The following is a 15,423-nucleotide window of genomic DNA, read 5'->3' on the forward strand; positions in this document are numbered from 1 at the left end:
TTGGTTTGTTTTTATTCTAGTAACACGTTTTAAGTTATATTTTGTACGCTCAAAACCCCAATTTTTCTGAATTTTCCCGATAGGTCAAAGGACAAAGTGTCCCAAAACTGCAAATGCATTGCAAACTTCCAATGCCGATTGGGCTTATTGAGCAATGCAATTTTTGCTAAAACTCACTACCATTTGCAAGGTGCTGTGAACTACTTTGTTTTCTGCTGCTTCGACCAACAATACATCGTATACCCTTAATTGTCCATCAGACAGACAAAGTCAGAACAGGGAAGTGCTGAGGGTAAACACTAGGGAGCACTCGTTCGAATGAAGTCAGGAAAATTGGATGTGTGTGCAAAATTTTATTTTATTTGTTTTAAATAATTTCATTTACCATGAAAGTGTTGTAGTTTTTAAGTTTCAAGTTTTTATTTGAAAATTGTTTTTACATCAGTGTCACTCGATCCGATGGTGCATCCAAGACATTAAATATACAAACAAAACTGTATTAAACAAAACAAAATACTCGACAAGCAAAAGGTACAAATAAATAATCTAAAGTGAGAAAGAAATAACAACCATGTACCCTTAAAAATGTTGTTTATCTATTAACAAGTCCCAGAGAAAACCTTGCTAATTATCACCCAGCATGACCATCTATGATTATGGCGTAAAACACTAGGATCCAAAACATTCTCATCTATTAGTGCACAGTTCTTTAACTCCAATACATTTGTACATTCATTGAATGACCTGTGGAAATTGGGGTACAAAAACCTCATACTCTGCAACTTGAGGTCAAATTTTGCACTATGATTGTTTGGTTAATGTTATTGGACTATGGCATTGGGATAAGGCCATTGTGGTGAGAATCAAATATCACAGGGCTCACTGTAAAAGCTGGTCAGAAAAGGTAGTCAGAAAAGGTAGTCAGAAAAGGTGGTCAGGTTATGGAAACACCCTCAAAATGCCATGATAAATACCATATTGATTACTCTTGATGGTATTTTCTAATTTTGTCTAATGCAATTTGTAAAACATGACTACTACCAGTCTGACTTCATTTAATAGGAATCTGCCCCGATGCTCAATACACTAGGATCCACAACATGCTCATCTACCATGGGCACAGTTCTTTAACCCCAATACATTTGTACATTTACTGAATGACCTTTGAAAATTGGGTACAAAAACTCGTACACTGCAACTTGAGGTCAAATTTTGCACTATGATTGTTTAATTGAAGTTATTGAACTATGTCATTGGGATGAGGCCATTGTGGTCCATAGTGATAAGAGCAGATTCAAAAGGAACAGACAATATTTGATGGCTTCAAATATTTAATATCCAACTGAATTATACGCAGCGGTAAAACAGTGTGCATTGTGGTTAATTTTGCACTTTCTAACAAACATCTATACAAACCGTCTCAAAAGTTAGGTCTTAGTAATTAGATGCTATCTTTCCTGAAGCCAGCATATCAACAATGCCTCGAAAATTTTCTTTTCCTTTCAATTTTTTTCCTTCCTTTTCCTTTCTTTTTTTTTTATTTGCCTTCCTGATTTTCACTTTTAATTTTTGTCTGAGGGAGGGGGCACTTTCCTCTGCACACCGCTGGCTGTACCACTATGTTAGAGTGGATATTTAGCACTATTTTACTATATCCACCATTTTGTATCTTGCTCAAAATTAACAATGTGCAAACATTTTTAAAACAAGCTAAAATTTGTTGTTGCACAAAATATTAATCATATTTTTCTGCAAAATATAGTATGACATTGACCAGCCAAATTTTGTCCCAAGTTGTCAACTTTTTGTCCCATTTTTAGCAATTTTAGTAACATTTTACTCTCTGTTGTCCCCATTTTATCCCTGAAAAATTTCTGTGGGGGGAAATTCCCCCATCCACGGCTCCCCCTGGTTACGGCACTGACATTGGCAATATTTGAAAGTTGCTTCCTTTTGACACACCAGTATTCAAACCAGTCTCCAGTAAATTTCACTGGAGGCATTATTAGTTATGGCAGATGACAAGCTGAGTAGATTAGTGCACTACAAATTCCATACAAAGCTATGGGCTTAATTTTGCGATTCTCTGGATCTCAGTCACCACAAAATGCTACAAATTAGTCTCTCCAGTCACCTCCCCGACTTCCTATTTTTATCGCTTGGAATGCATCAACAGGGCTCCCGGCAACAGGGACTCAACATTTTGAGAGATGAAATAACAATTTTCTTTTAAAATATTTCTAACTTCCTAATGATTTCATACTCTATTTCTTTTTGTAGTGATGATGATTGTGTTCATTTTTGTCCTATTTGACGCCCAGATTTGACGGCTCCATCAACAGCCTTGTATCATAATGTTATTCATGTCACAACCCACCGTAATAGACACAGGGTACCAGCTAGATAGCCATCTTGTTCAACAATGTACCAATTAGTTATTGCACTCTTGACCTGATACTCAGGTTTCATGTTACTTGCCAAATTCTAGGTGTGTTCACATTGTCAGACGTTTGCCTGGCGGAACTTGGTCAGCGCAAGTTGCTAGGAGTAGCGGTAGACCCTGCTATGAATATAGTGGCAGTGTGAACGATGGTCAGCGGAAGTTCCACCAAGTGTACGTCCAATGATTTACTCCTAACAAAAGTCAGGAGTAGCAAGCTGGGTGTAATTTCCGCCAGGCGTAAGTTGCACTGTAAACGCTGCTACGCCTGGCACCCGGTGTAAATTTGACCTTTGTTTTGGTCGGAACTAAGAAATTACATATCCTGTGGTGGACAAAGGTCACAGAAACACCGGAAGTAGTAGCCGATGTTTACGCCAACCCGAAGTAAATGCTTGGTGGAACTGGTCGACGTAGTGCTAGGAGTAGGCTAGGTGTGGACATGCAGTAAAAATATTTGTGGATTTTGATCAATGTTAGCGTAAGTTTACGCCGGGTGAAACTCAAAATGTGAACACAACTTCTAACAGATATGTCAGTTCTGTTTGGGAGTGAAAAGTAACACACTTTAATATGATGTTGTTCTGTAATAACTAAATCTTAATTGATTGTTATTACACGAATATTATTCCATAATGAAAAACATTTTACTTAATTTCCTGTATCTATACAGCTGTTTGAAAACCAAATATGCTGATAATAATATGAGATGTAGAGGTCCTGAAAATTGTCATCTCTTATGTTATAATTTTTAACTTTTACTGGTACACAAAATAGAGGCCATCAGCCTTTTCCGAGGGATCCGCCATCTTGTGTGCCGGGTACTGCCATTATGCATATCATGGAGGCCGGTCGACTGCATATCCGTGTTTACACACTTTTCAATACGGAATAAATGCTAACCTCTCGTGACATCATCCAAGCAGCAAAGTTCATTTCCAATTGAAAAGCGTGTAAAGACGGATATGCAGTTTACCGTTCTGCATGCGTTAGACATTACGCCCTAATTACGCGGAAGTCGCAGCGCGCGACACATCTCTTCAGTCAAGCGTCAACGCAGTGATCTTAGCAACAAGGCACTCCGTACGCACAAGATGGTGGCGTTGATGTCACAATGACTACCTCTACCTCTTTTTTCCCCATGGCAAGAATTTTCAAGAGAGGGGCGTACATTACATACTTATTTCAATATGACGTAGGGGCTGTACAATAATGACCCCCCCGCTCTCCGGACAAAAAAGACGGGGGAAAGCAATTTTGGGCAGGTCAAAAGGAGGTGGAGCGGTCACTGGGTTTAGCGGTTCTCCGAGTGCAGCATGTTTAAAAGGCCCTATAGTAGGGCTGCTCAATGGTCGATGCCGACTAAAACTAGATTCAAAGTACATGTCCAGTCAACAAAATTTCTTATACTAGCTATCAAATACAATGACGTATTACCTCTCAATCTTCCGCAACATGTTTCTCCTTAAGATGCAGTAGCCTGTTTAATTTCTATCTCTAAGGTGCGATCTCATTACTAAACATCAACTAATCCAGCTGAGCTTGGCCAAGGAGGGAGCACAAAATGACAGCAGAAATGTTTACAAATGCCTTGAAACTGGTTAAGTATTCTGTATTATCATGTCTGGATAAAACGTGGTGCTCAGGAGGAGCCTTTCAGGATAATTTAAGCATTTTGAGGAAAATTTTGAAAATTAGGTAAATAGAGAAATAAAGAAGAAAATGTGAGATATATTGTTACTTTTGTGAGAAATTTGGCTTTGTTCCCTGAACATTTTGGACTGAAAGGTAATGATAAATCTTACTATTCCAATTCAGCATCGAAGTGGTTACGTAATTCTCTTGGTTACCGGATCACGCTATTTTGGTATTCCTTTGAGTGCCATATACTTTGTGTGGTGATTGTTTTGATTGTGGTTCATTACTCAAGCGCATGATCCCGTTGACATAGTAACATTACGTAACTTTGATACTGAATTGAAATCCATACACCACCTAAGGAAGACATGACTATAATCTTCCACACAGGGAGTCTGACTTTCAAATGGGGTTTCTCTCTGTCTATGCCTAAATGGACGAGGGAGATGAAGGTTGTGTCTTCATAGGGTGCATAGAGTTCAACTGGAATAGCCTAATTAGCCCTTTCATATCTTTTTATACAATTTTAAAATCAGATTCACTTTTCATTTGGAGTTTTTAAAAGGTCCAAAAGCCAACCAAACACTAGCTCAAATAAAGGGGTAATAATAGCCAATTGTGTCATCTATTCTATTCAAGCAATGTCAGCCCTTAACAAAACATTTCATATAAATCAATTTATGTGAATGTCTCTACAGTATGCTGAACTTATCGACACTTAAAAGTCTAGACTCCCATCCTTTAATAAATTATCTATTTTTTTACTCTCAAAATAAATTTAAATCTGAAGAATCCTTTCCGTTAACTTCTCGCACCACAGAAAACCTTGAAATGTTATCTCATAAGAATAGTCAGAAAGAGCAATAATACTATGGACCACAATGGCCTCATCCCAATGGCATAGTTCAATAACCTCAATTAAACAATCATAGTGCAAAATTTGACCTCAAGTTTCAGAGTATGAGTTTTTGTACCCAAATTTTCAAAGGTCATTCAATGAATGTGCAAATGTATTAGGGTTAAAGAACTGTTCCTTGATAGATGAGCTTGTTGTGGATCCTAGTGTAAACTAAATGTGCATCTCAGTTGCAGTTGGTGATGATTACAAAACTAATATGTGATTACAATGTATAATGCGACCGATTGAAAAACAAAAACTGATATGCCAATGATATTTTCTGGTGTGAGCTCTTTCTTCAGGCGATGTAATGCATACCAAGATTAATACCCTTGATAATCTAAATTTAGATGGTGTGCGATACTGAAGTTCAATATCATTTATAAAACGTGCTTCCTGAAAAATGAATTTCAAGAGCGTTTGCTAATGTGAATCTACCTTTGATATTTATTAGTATTCAAGAGAATTTCAATTAAACACAAAGACAGAGTACTGCATGGTGTCACTGAAGTTATGAGTTACAGAAGGGATGGATCTTGAATATATGGATTGAGAAGTGAAGTGAACAACATCTTGAATTAGGAAACACAGAGGCTTAATGATGGGAATTATCAAACTAGTTTCTAACAGTGGTGCTATTGTGACGTATTTCTAACGGCAGGCACCAATTATAAATTGTTACATAACCTATGGAATTTGTTGGTTTTATTTTTGTTTAATTCCTTATCACTTATCGGAAACAATTTGAGAAGCTATATCCAATTTCCTGCCCCATTTAGATATCACATACCGTATTTCCTCGAATAGTCACCCCCTTCAAATAAACGCCCCCACCACTTTTTTCAACTAAGATGTTTCAAAAATACTAATATTTCCATGCTATCTTGTGTAGTAAGCTTTCCAAGATGCAAATTGGCAAAAATCTTATCGTAAACCCAAAAGTGAACCGGAAGTCATCGTTCCTAAGTTCATATAAGCGTGAGTTTTACATTTACCTAATGATTTTAAACGCCTCCCCCCCCCCCTTTTTGGAAAATGCAACGCTCGACCATACGAGGGAATACAGTACCTTACAAAGGGATCATTAACATTCTGGCTTTTAAGGATAGCAAAGATAGGTGCAGGTGCAAAACAAAAGGCTAAGCTGTCTTAACATTTTGATGTCACTACCCAGTTGAACTGGACAAAAAGCACCACTGACTGCGACTGTAAATTGTGAGGCTTCTCACCAAAATTGTTGGCATTAAGATACCAGCGATACTAAAATTGTTTATTGGTACATGAAAAGACTTCATCATATATTATTAATTTGATGGTAGAATCAAGAATGCATCTTGCATCTGTACAGTTATAATGTCACTACTGTATTTCATACATATTGTACAAGGCTTCTACCTATCCATCAAGTGTGTATACTCACAAGAGACCATCAAAGCCAGACAGATATAGTCAGACCTACATTTAGCACTCAGTGTATCTAGGTACTCTCAAACACACAGACAGTTGATACAACCACTGTATAAAAGAGCCATCTTAACTGTCAGATGTTTGGAGGCCATGTTATTTCCTTATACAACTTACAAGTGCATGGAAGATGATATGGGAGGTTCGTGGCTGCCTAGAGAAATTGGGGTTTTTTTACACCCAAAGAACTTGTTAGGAAGAATGCATATGCTCTGCCATGTTTGTCAGTCACCTGTTGAAGGTAGAATAAAAAAGCTAACTCCATTTTTACATGAGAGCGTACTAACCACCGCCAGTATTCAAACCCGCAACCTCTCATGCCATAGTCTAACGCTTAATCAATTGACCTAACTTGATACACTATGAAAAATGCATTTGGGACCATCCAGCACCCCCTGCAATGGCAACCCACATGAGTGTACAAATTTCAAATATGAGGCATTTTGTTTCATGACTTCATAGTGTATACACTAAGCAGCACTTTGTTTATTCCAGACTTTACATGCAGCAGCAGTTGCATACCTGTATGCAACCATTTTGTACTTGAAGAGGAGATACATCATACTTAAGCTGGAAGTCTAGATGCCCAAGGACTTGCAGAACAAATATACAGTCTAAAGATGTAGTCTATGCTTGCTATGTCCAAATTGAAGTGTACTTCAAGTAAATTACTTCTTTGTAAATTATGTCTAAAGAGGCCATGAATTTAGTCCCAAACAGAAATGTTTGGTAGACTCATAACCGGTGCGATCTTACCTTTCCGATGTTGATTAAGATACTTCTTGCATCGATCCCGAGATGCGGAAAAACCAATAGTCATTTTGTCCCACATAAATGAATAAATAACAAAAACCCCGATCCCGGTGGACTCACCCAAAAGGTGACGCCACACCATATGATAAATCCCTTATCCGACTTGGGATCCCCTACCGGACCAAACTTGTAGGGGTGGCGGGGTCGGGATAATCAACATCGGAAAGGTAAGATCGCACCGGTTATGAGTCTACCAAACATTTCTGTTTGGGACTAGACTCAGTACACCGGTCGATCTTACCGCTTCCGATGTTGATTAAGATACTTCTTGCATCAACATCTGAAAGATCGATCTAGCAAGTAACCGACGGATGGAGGTACAAGATTGGTCAGCATCTGATCAGGGATCGGGAGCGGTAACGATGGTTTTCGCGAGGTCAGAAAATATTTTCCCCCAACGGTCGGGAAACAAAAAAGACCACACGATCACAGACATAAACCTCCTTACTTAATAAGTTTGGTGGTTAAGAATAGCGACACTGGTTCTACCATGCTGAGTATTCTGTATAGTCTGAAAACCTGGTACCCGACACCACCGTATTATGATCGCTCGAACAATGTCCCGGTAAACCTCCCGCCCGCCTCTGATTACTAACGTAAACGGAAGTATCGTAGAGAAGGGCGAAGGTGGCTTCCGGGACACCGCCTGCTAGATCTCCTCAAGGGACAACCGAACGGTATACCCAAGATGATGAGATAGCTTGTGTCGAGTGGGTCGTGGGACGCGAAACCTTCGCGATCCCCGGACCCCACCAACACCTGGACCAGCCATTGCGACAGCGGCTGGACCGAAAGGCTCTGTAAGGGTGATGAATGCGGTCGTGAGTCCTCGCAAGGCTTGTGTTCGAAGAAATAGTGCTGCAGCGCCTTATCGGACACCCCAGCCTATCTTTGGCTTCAGCCGAACCTTGCCCAACCCTGGGGATTGAGAGGGACGAATGTCGGTATGCACCGCGCCCGCTCCTAGTCACGAGAACAGAGCGCCGAAACAGTGTCGCTCCAGTGCTTGTGAACACGGAAGCTAACCTCCAGACCGTGTGCAACTCAGCACCACCGCCGCCCCGAAGCCAACGCCAAACCGGAAAGCCATCTTGAGAGTAACGTATATAAGCGTCGCTCTTGACGGAAGGTCAAAAGGGTGACCCTTAAAGTAATCTAAGACTGTGTTGGGATCCCTTAGGAGGATCACTTTCCTTTTGGTAGACACTCGTTGAACATACCCGAGGCGTAGACTAATAAGGTAACCATCGGCTATGATAGTCGACCCGCCTCGAAACCTCGGTGAATGGAGAGGACAGCTGACTTATAGCTGGCCCCAGTGGCCCGCTGAAGTCTTGCTTGGAACTTTTCTGTCAGAAACTCGGAACTAGCAGCACAGAGGCTCTAGCGGAGAGCTATTTGTCTCATTGCACCAAGCGTAGTATGGAGCCAGACTCTGGCTATACGCACGGAGGGTAGACTTCCGTCTAGCCCCGGCGATGAGAAAAACAGCTTCTGATGAAAAGTATCCCTCCGCTGCGTGTTCCCTGGTAAGGGCCATGCAGCTAACTGCAGGTGCTCTAGTGATAGACTGGGTACCTCCGCTCCGGGCATCCGGAGTAGATCTGGTACCTCGGGGAGTGCCCGCGGCCTTGCCGCTAGCAGAATGACAATGCAGTCTTCCCACCCGATCTTGGCCACCACCCTCATGAGTAGTGAGATCGGAGGGACTGCATAAGCTGTCATCCTCCCCAGTCTATGGACAGAGCGCCCACGGTGAATGCTTGGGGGTCCGCGACCCTTGAGCAGTACACCGGCAGTGGATGATTGCGATGAGATGCGAACAGATCTTTCGAGGGGTGGTACATCCCTTGAAGATCGCCTGAGCGACCTGCGGAGCAAGGGACCATTCTGCTGGTCCCGACACCCATCCTCGTGACAGATTGTGCGCGAGGATGCTGGTGACGCCCGCGATGTGTATCGCTCTCATCGTAATCTGCCTGAACTTGCACCACCCTATCAGGTGTCGTGCATGCAGGCTCAATCGTGGTGGCCCGGAGTCCCCTTGTCTGTTGGGGGTAGGCTACCACGGTTGTGTTATCCGTCAGGACAACGGTATGTGATTCCACGATCACCTCCTCGTAAGCGAGGGAGGTTGATGTGAAACTCTGTCTCTATGGCCCCCATAGGCCCGAGACGGAGTCTCGTGGATGTGGACCCCCAGCCCCGTTTTGACGCTATGGTCGCGTCACTACGTGACATACCGGGGTGCAGGAAAACCTGACACCCTGGGTCAAATTGGGCTGATGGGTCCACCACCAGAGTTCCTCTCGCGCGATCTCCGACAACGGAACCGCGAGGGATATTGGGTGACGACTGGGCCTGCAAGCAGGCTAGAAGGTGTAGTTGGGTAAGCCTAACGTAGAAACGGCAGTACAGTACGAGGTCTACCATACTGGCCATTAGGCTTACCACCTTCATCCATGCCACAGCGGGTTTTGCCCGAGATTCGGCCAAGAGTCAGGCACACCGCACCATGTTAAATCACCCGCCGGGTGAGAGCACCGCGAACCCCTCCGTGAGGGTGATCTGGGCCCCTACAAATAGTGGTGTTCTGCGTCGGGACCACGCTGGACTTTTTGAGCTGATCAAAAATCCAGGGTCCGCACCCACGGACTATCAACCCCATGAGACCCGTAGTCTTCAGTGGAGTGCGTCCGTATATGAGCCAAACGTCCAGGTAGCAACTGATGTTGACACCCCTGTGCTTCAGGTACGCTGCCACCGCTCTGACCAAGAGTGTTAAACACCCTGGGAGAGATGGACAGGCCGGACGGCCGGTATCAAAACTGGTAATTTTGATCCTGTACCTAGAAGCGCAGATGCCTCCGATCTTGAGAGGCGATTGGCATATGCAGATAGGCGTCCGAGAGATCTAGCGATGCTGTTCCCATGCCCCTGATGGGGCAGGCTAGCACCGAGGCGAGAGTCCCCATTCTGAACCTCTTGGGCCTGAAGAACGTGTTCAACAGCCTGCGGTTCCGGATGGGGCTCCCGTCGCCGGTCTTCCTTGGAGCCAAAGGCTCTAAGATCACCCGTAGAACGGGGGGTAGACCGGGACAATCGCCCGCTTCGTGAGAAGCTGTGTGATCCCTGTCAGTAGTGCCCGACGCTGGGGGCCGTCTGACGGCACTACTGTGGACCTCTGACATGTGCAGACGAATGTGGGGAGACTGGGTTGCCAGTCTGTAACCCCCACTCACCACTGACCATACCCAGGCGCTCAAAGAGATGGTTTCCCACCTCTGGGTGAAAGCCATAAGCGGTCGTCCACTGGGAGATCCCCTGTGGAAAAACCGCTGAGCCCCCAGGAATGCTCTGCCTAGCTTCCCTTGGAAGAGCGCTTGCTCTTCTTCGGGCTTGCCAGCTGTTCCTGTGCTACCCTTGCGCCTCCCAGAAATGGGTGCTGCAGAGGTAGTGGGCTCGGGTACTGTTGGTGGTGCACAGCCTGCTGAAGTCGGAGCTCCTACCCATGGTAAGGGCAGTTTCCGACCTCCTCAGAGTGCTCCCGTTGGTAGCTTCTTTGCACGGTCCTCCACCGTAGCGCAGAAGCATCCAAAGAAAAAGGACCCTGCCTTTCCATCGCGTTGAGCGATTGGAGTGGCAGGCCCCTCCCCGGCGCTGAGTGGACACCCTATGGGCTAGGCCCATGGAGCTCTCGTTGAGGCTAGCTGTTAGCACCGCTAATAGGCTCACCTCATGGAAGAGCTCAGATGTTGTCTGAGCGTGATACGCTTGACGACATCTGGGTCCCTCTCGGATCCCCTCAGGTAGGTCCGTGGTCCTCCCGCGTTACATCGCAGAGGAAGCGTGCAAGCACGCCGGCGCCATAGCTCTACTGAGCTCGACAGCCCCACGATATCTACCCGTGAGGTTTGCGGGAATGAGAGTGCAGGCGCCCCTGTGAGGAAGCAGCAGCTGAGCATCCTACTGAACGGATCCACGGGTCCTCCTCCACGGCCTCCCCACTCGGGGGGGTCCGGAGGAAGATCAGTGCTGTTGCTCCCCTCGCGGGGCAGCGGGGGGAAGGAGATTGTAGTGATGTCACTACCGGACTCAGCTTCCGACTCCTTTCCCTCGCCCACAGTATCCGTATCATGCTCCGATGATGACGGTAACTGAGGACGGGCATCTGAAAGCGGGTAAGAAGGCATAACCACTGTGTGGCTCGCCGACTACCTGCCAGCAGAAGAGGGAGTACTCCCGCAAGACCCTGAGGTATCCGCCATGGCACCACTGGGTCCGCATGCTCTCGCAGCCGTCGCCCTAGCGCTAGCAGCACGGGGCCTACCCTCATCAAGATCGGGGTTAGCCCCATGCCGGCTGGCCTGGTCAACAGCTGATGTTGGTACTGCGTGGCCATCGCTAGGCGACACTTGCCACGGTGCTAGGCCGTGGAAGAAACACCCTGCGGCGGGTACCACGGGGCATACCCAGCCGGCAGCTGACCCTGAAAGGATCCGCCACCAGGGTAACCCCATGGTACTGCAGTACCAGCACCGCCCCCCCCCCCCCTTGTTGCCACAGAGACTGTGGCGACTAAGGCGGGTGCTGCGGTACCGGTGCGGTATCAGCGTGGGTACCCGTGAGGGTTCCCAACTGTGGACCGCTGTACCCTCGCCACACCGCGTTCCCTGTTTGGGGATCAAGCTGTGTGCTGGCGTGGTACCGGCGCCGGTACTAGCATGGGTACCCGTGAGGGTTCCCGGTTGTGTACCGCTGCTATGCGCGTGGTTCCAGCGTAGGTGCCCGTGAGGGCTCCCGGCTGTGTACCACTGTACCCATGCCTCACTGCGTTCCCCGCAAGGATCAAGCCGTGTGTATGGGTACCCGCTATACCGCTGTCCCTTGGCTAGAGGGAGCTTGCCTAGTACCACGGGTAGCTGAGCGCAGCATACCCCGATCAATCACCTCGCCACCTGCATAGGCAGCGTCAATCAAGGTAGCTATGCCCTGTTGATTTGACAGTGATCGATCAAGAGAGGGTAATTGACCCATTGACGGTAATGGATCACCCACGCTCCGCTGGCTCTCGAGGACATAAGTGGGTTGTTGATCAGCTAGGCTGTTCAAGCTACTTACTGTACCCTCTAGAGCTTCGCCCAAGGTCGCTGTGTGTGGCGGACCACTCACGGCAGCTATGGGCGGGTGCATAGCGGCTACCACTGAAGTCAAGCCGTAGCTCGTCTTTGTAGCTGCCACCGAATGCACCTGGGTCGCTGTCCCGTGAGAGACTGCGAGCCCAACCCCTGAATAATCGCCAGCCAGTCCCTGTGGACAGCCAGCAGCTATTCTAGGGCCCAGGGTATCACTCGGCGGTCCCGCCATGGAACGCTGCCGTGTGACAACCCCAGTTGGTTCTGCTAAGACTACACCCACAGCGTTAGCAGCGGTATCGCTCTCTGTTGAACCCATGCATGCTAGGGTTCAACCCAGGCAAGCCCGGGTACCCTTGCATGCTGCCCGTCGCTGGCTACTACTGTGGCTGTTTGAGCCCGTAGATATGCCTGCAACAGACGGGTGTCCTCCTCTAAAAACCCGTGAGGATTTTCGCTAGAGGACTGGTATCCTCCTGCTACAAAACCCGCTAGGGTTTTCGCTGGTGGTTACCGCTCTGCTGCCTGCTACTTTGCTCCGACGTATAGTCAGTGCTTTCGCTGGCTGCTGAGCCTTTGGACGCGCTAGCAGTCCCCGAAGGAACCGCCTGCTTGTCCGGGACCGGAGCCCCTTAAGCAGTCCTGCCCTGACCCCTCGGGGCTGTCACAGCAGAGTATACCGTGTCGACTGGTATCCTCCTGCTGCAAAACCCGCTAGGGTTTTCGCTGGTGGTTACCGCTCTGCTGCCTGCTACTTTGCTCCGACGTATAGTCAGTGCTTTCGCTGGCTGCTGAGCCTTTGGACGCGCTTAGCAGTCCTCGAAGGAACCGCCTGCTTGTCCGGGGACCGGAGCCCCTTAAGCAGACCTGCCATGACCCATAGGGGCTGTCACAGCAGAATCCACCGTGTCGACCTTACCAGTGCCCTTGGTAGATTTCTTCTTCGTCTTATGGCGATGACGGAGCCTATCCCAATCGTCAAGCTGGAACTCGGAGAGTCCTAAGCAAAAGAAAGACATCTAGAAGATCGTGAGCACTCCCTGTGGGTGAAACAGAGCGGGTGTGGGTCCCGCTCCGTCACCAGGGAAGGGCAAGCCCGACAGGGCCGAGGCGAAGCGAGAGAAAAAGGGAGAGGGGGCCAGAACCCCCCCCCCCCAACACGCGACTCAAGCCCAGTAAGCAAACCTGAGCACGGAGGCTGGTCGCTAACGTTAGTGGTAAAAGTAAGGACTGGCTAACTTTATTACTAAAATGTCAGACGGGTCCCTACCAATCCCCACCGTATGAATATCTGATTAACTGCGTCTTTATTGGACGGTAATGAAGACATAACGATAGAGTAATCACCCTAACATAGCAACAATAACCTACCGTACATGAAATACAGTGTGTATGTACAAACATCTATTGTAACTTACAGGCTGCAATGGTTGTTTTACGTGGAAACAAAATGAATGGCGTCAACGAGCGGCCATTTTGAATTGCTCGTGTGTCCCGTATACAAACGGAGGCACGATATGTAGCTAAGTTTTGGATCGTTTTTGTCACTTTTTCGCCAGAAAATGCCGTCAAAACTATCCTCAGCCGAACAATACCGGTTTGGTTTTACCTAAGGTGTGAAACTACAACCGATATCTCGCCTTTGGTCGAGAAATTGATACACAGTGCTATGAACAATCGATAGGCACGTCTGTGTCAGTCGGAGACCAAGGAGGATAAGGGACGATCATATGGTGTGACGTCACCTTTTGGGTGAGTCCACCGGGGATCGGGGTTTTTGTTATTTATTCATTTATGTGGGACAAAATGACTATTGGTTTTTCCGCATCTCGGGATCGATGCAAGAAGTATCTTAATCAACATCGGAAACGGTAAGATCGACCGGTGTACTGAGTCTGATGTATTCTACCGTATAATGATGAACATATCTAATTGTAAAGTCTCCTAGTATGTTCATTCATTGATCAGAGATCAAAGGTTGCTAAAAATAAATTTTCAGTTCTTGCTAACGTTTTTTTTAAACTAAACAAGATGTACTACATCACACTTATCTAGCCACTATGCCCATGGACATAAAGTTGAAACCAAACACTGCATGTGTCTCAAGTAGAGATAGCTAAAAGCAACCAAGTAAGTTTCCCAGGAAGAAAATGCCATTGAATAATATCAGGAGCGCTCAGATTCTGCCATGTGTGTGTGTCACACACAAGGAATGGAAATAGTGTACTCCGGACTTGTGCTCATGCACTGCATACCATGTACTTGTACTTGCTTGAGATTTATTGTACTGATTAATTGTGATTCACAGTTTGTACGCACTACATGCCTAAACCTTTGGAAAGCTCATGCTGTAAGAACCCAATTTTGATTTGAATCTGTATGTGCCTTCACAGATAAATACCAGACATCCACTTTTTAGTCCAATGAGTTACAATCCAATATGTCATATTTCCCACAGCCTTATAGTAGAGCTCAGTACAGTCCAAACACTCCTGCTATAATTTCTTTGGTCAATACACACTTATCTTGCTATACTTTGTTTTACCTTGGTTTTGTAGTGATGTATTGATGTATTGAGAATTGGTTGCAGTGTTGAATCGTGTGTACATGCTACCCTGATCCCGAAGATCCACACACATTCAAGGGCAGTTTGTCAGCACACTTATGGCAAAACACTGACATCTGTACCAAATTCAAGTTGAAACAAAGTATATGCTAACTCACTGGGCTACTCCATTTGAAATCCATACACCCCAGTGGAAGACATCACCTTAATTTCCCATACAGGGGGGTGAAGATTTCAAAAGGAGTCAGCCATTCAGGTATAATTTGAAATCTACATCCACTCTGTCAAAGGTTATTGTCATGTCTTCTATAGAGGTATATGCATTTCAACTAAAATACCGTAAAAACTCGATAGTTAGCATATATGTGCTTACTATCAAGCACTTTTAAAACATGCAAACATGAAGTGTCACATCCACAAAAGTGTAAAGGGTTTTGAGCAAATCATCGATACACATAGTTATATATAC

At 45.9% G+C, this 15,423-nt stretch overlaps 1 protein-coding gene across 1 annotated transcript in view; it reads right to left on the reverse strand.

Moving 5' to 3' along the window:
* The window catches only part of LOC140167440 (uncharacterized), a 163,215-nt gene that overhangs the window by 120,822 nt on the left and 26,970 nt on the right, over positions 1 to 15,423 (reverse strand).

Source organism: Amphiura filiformis, chromosome 13 (genome assembly GCF_039555335.1).
Source record: "Amphiura filiformis chromosome 13, Afil_fr2py, whole genome shotgun sequence".
NCBI classification, from domain to species: Eukaryota; Metazoa; Echinodermata; class Ophiuroidea; order Amphilepidida; family Amphiuridae; genus Amphiura; species Amphiura filiformis.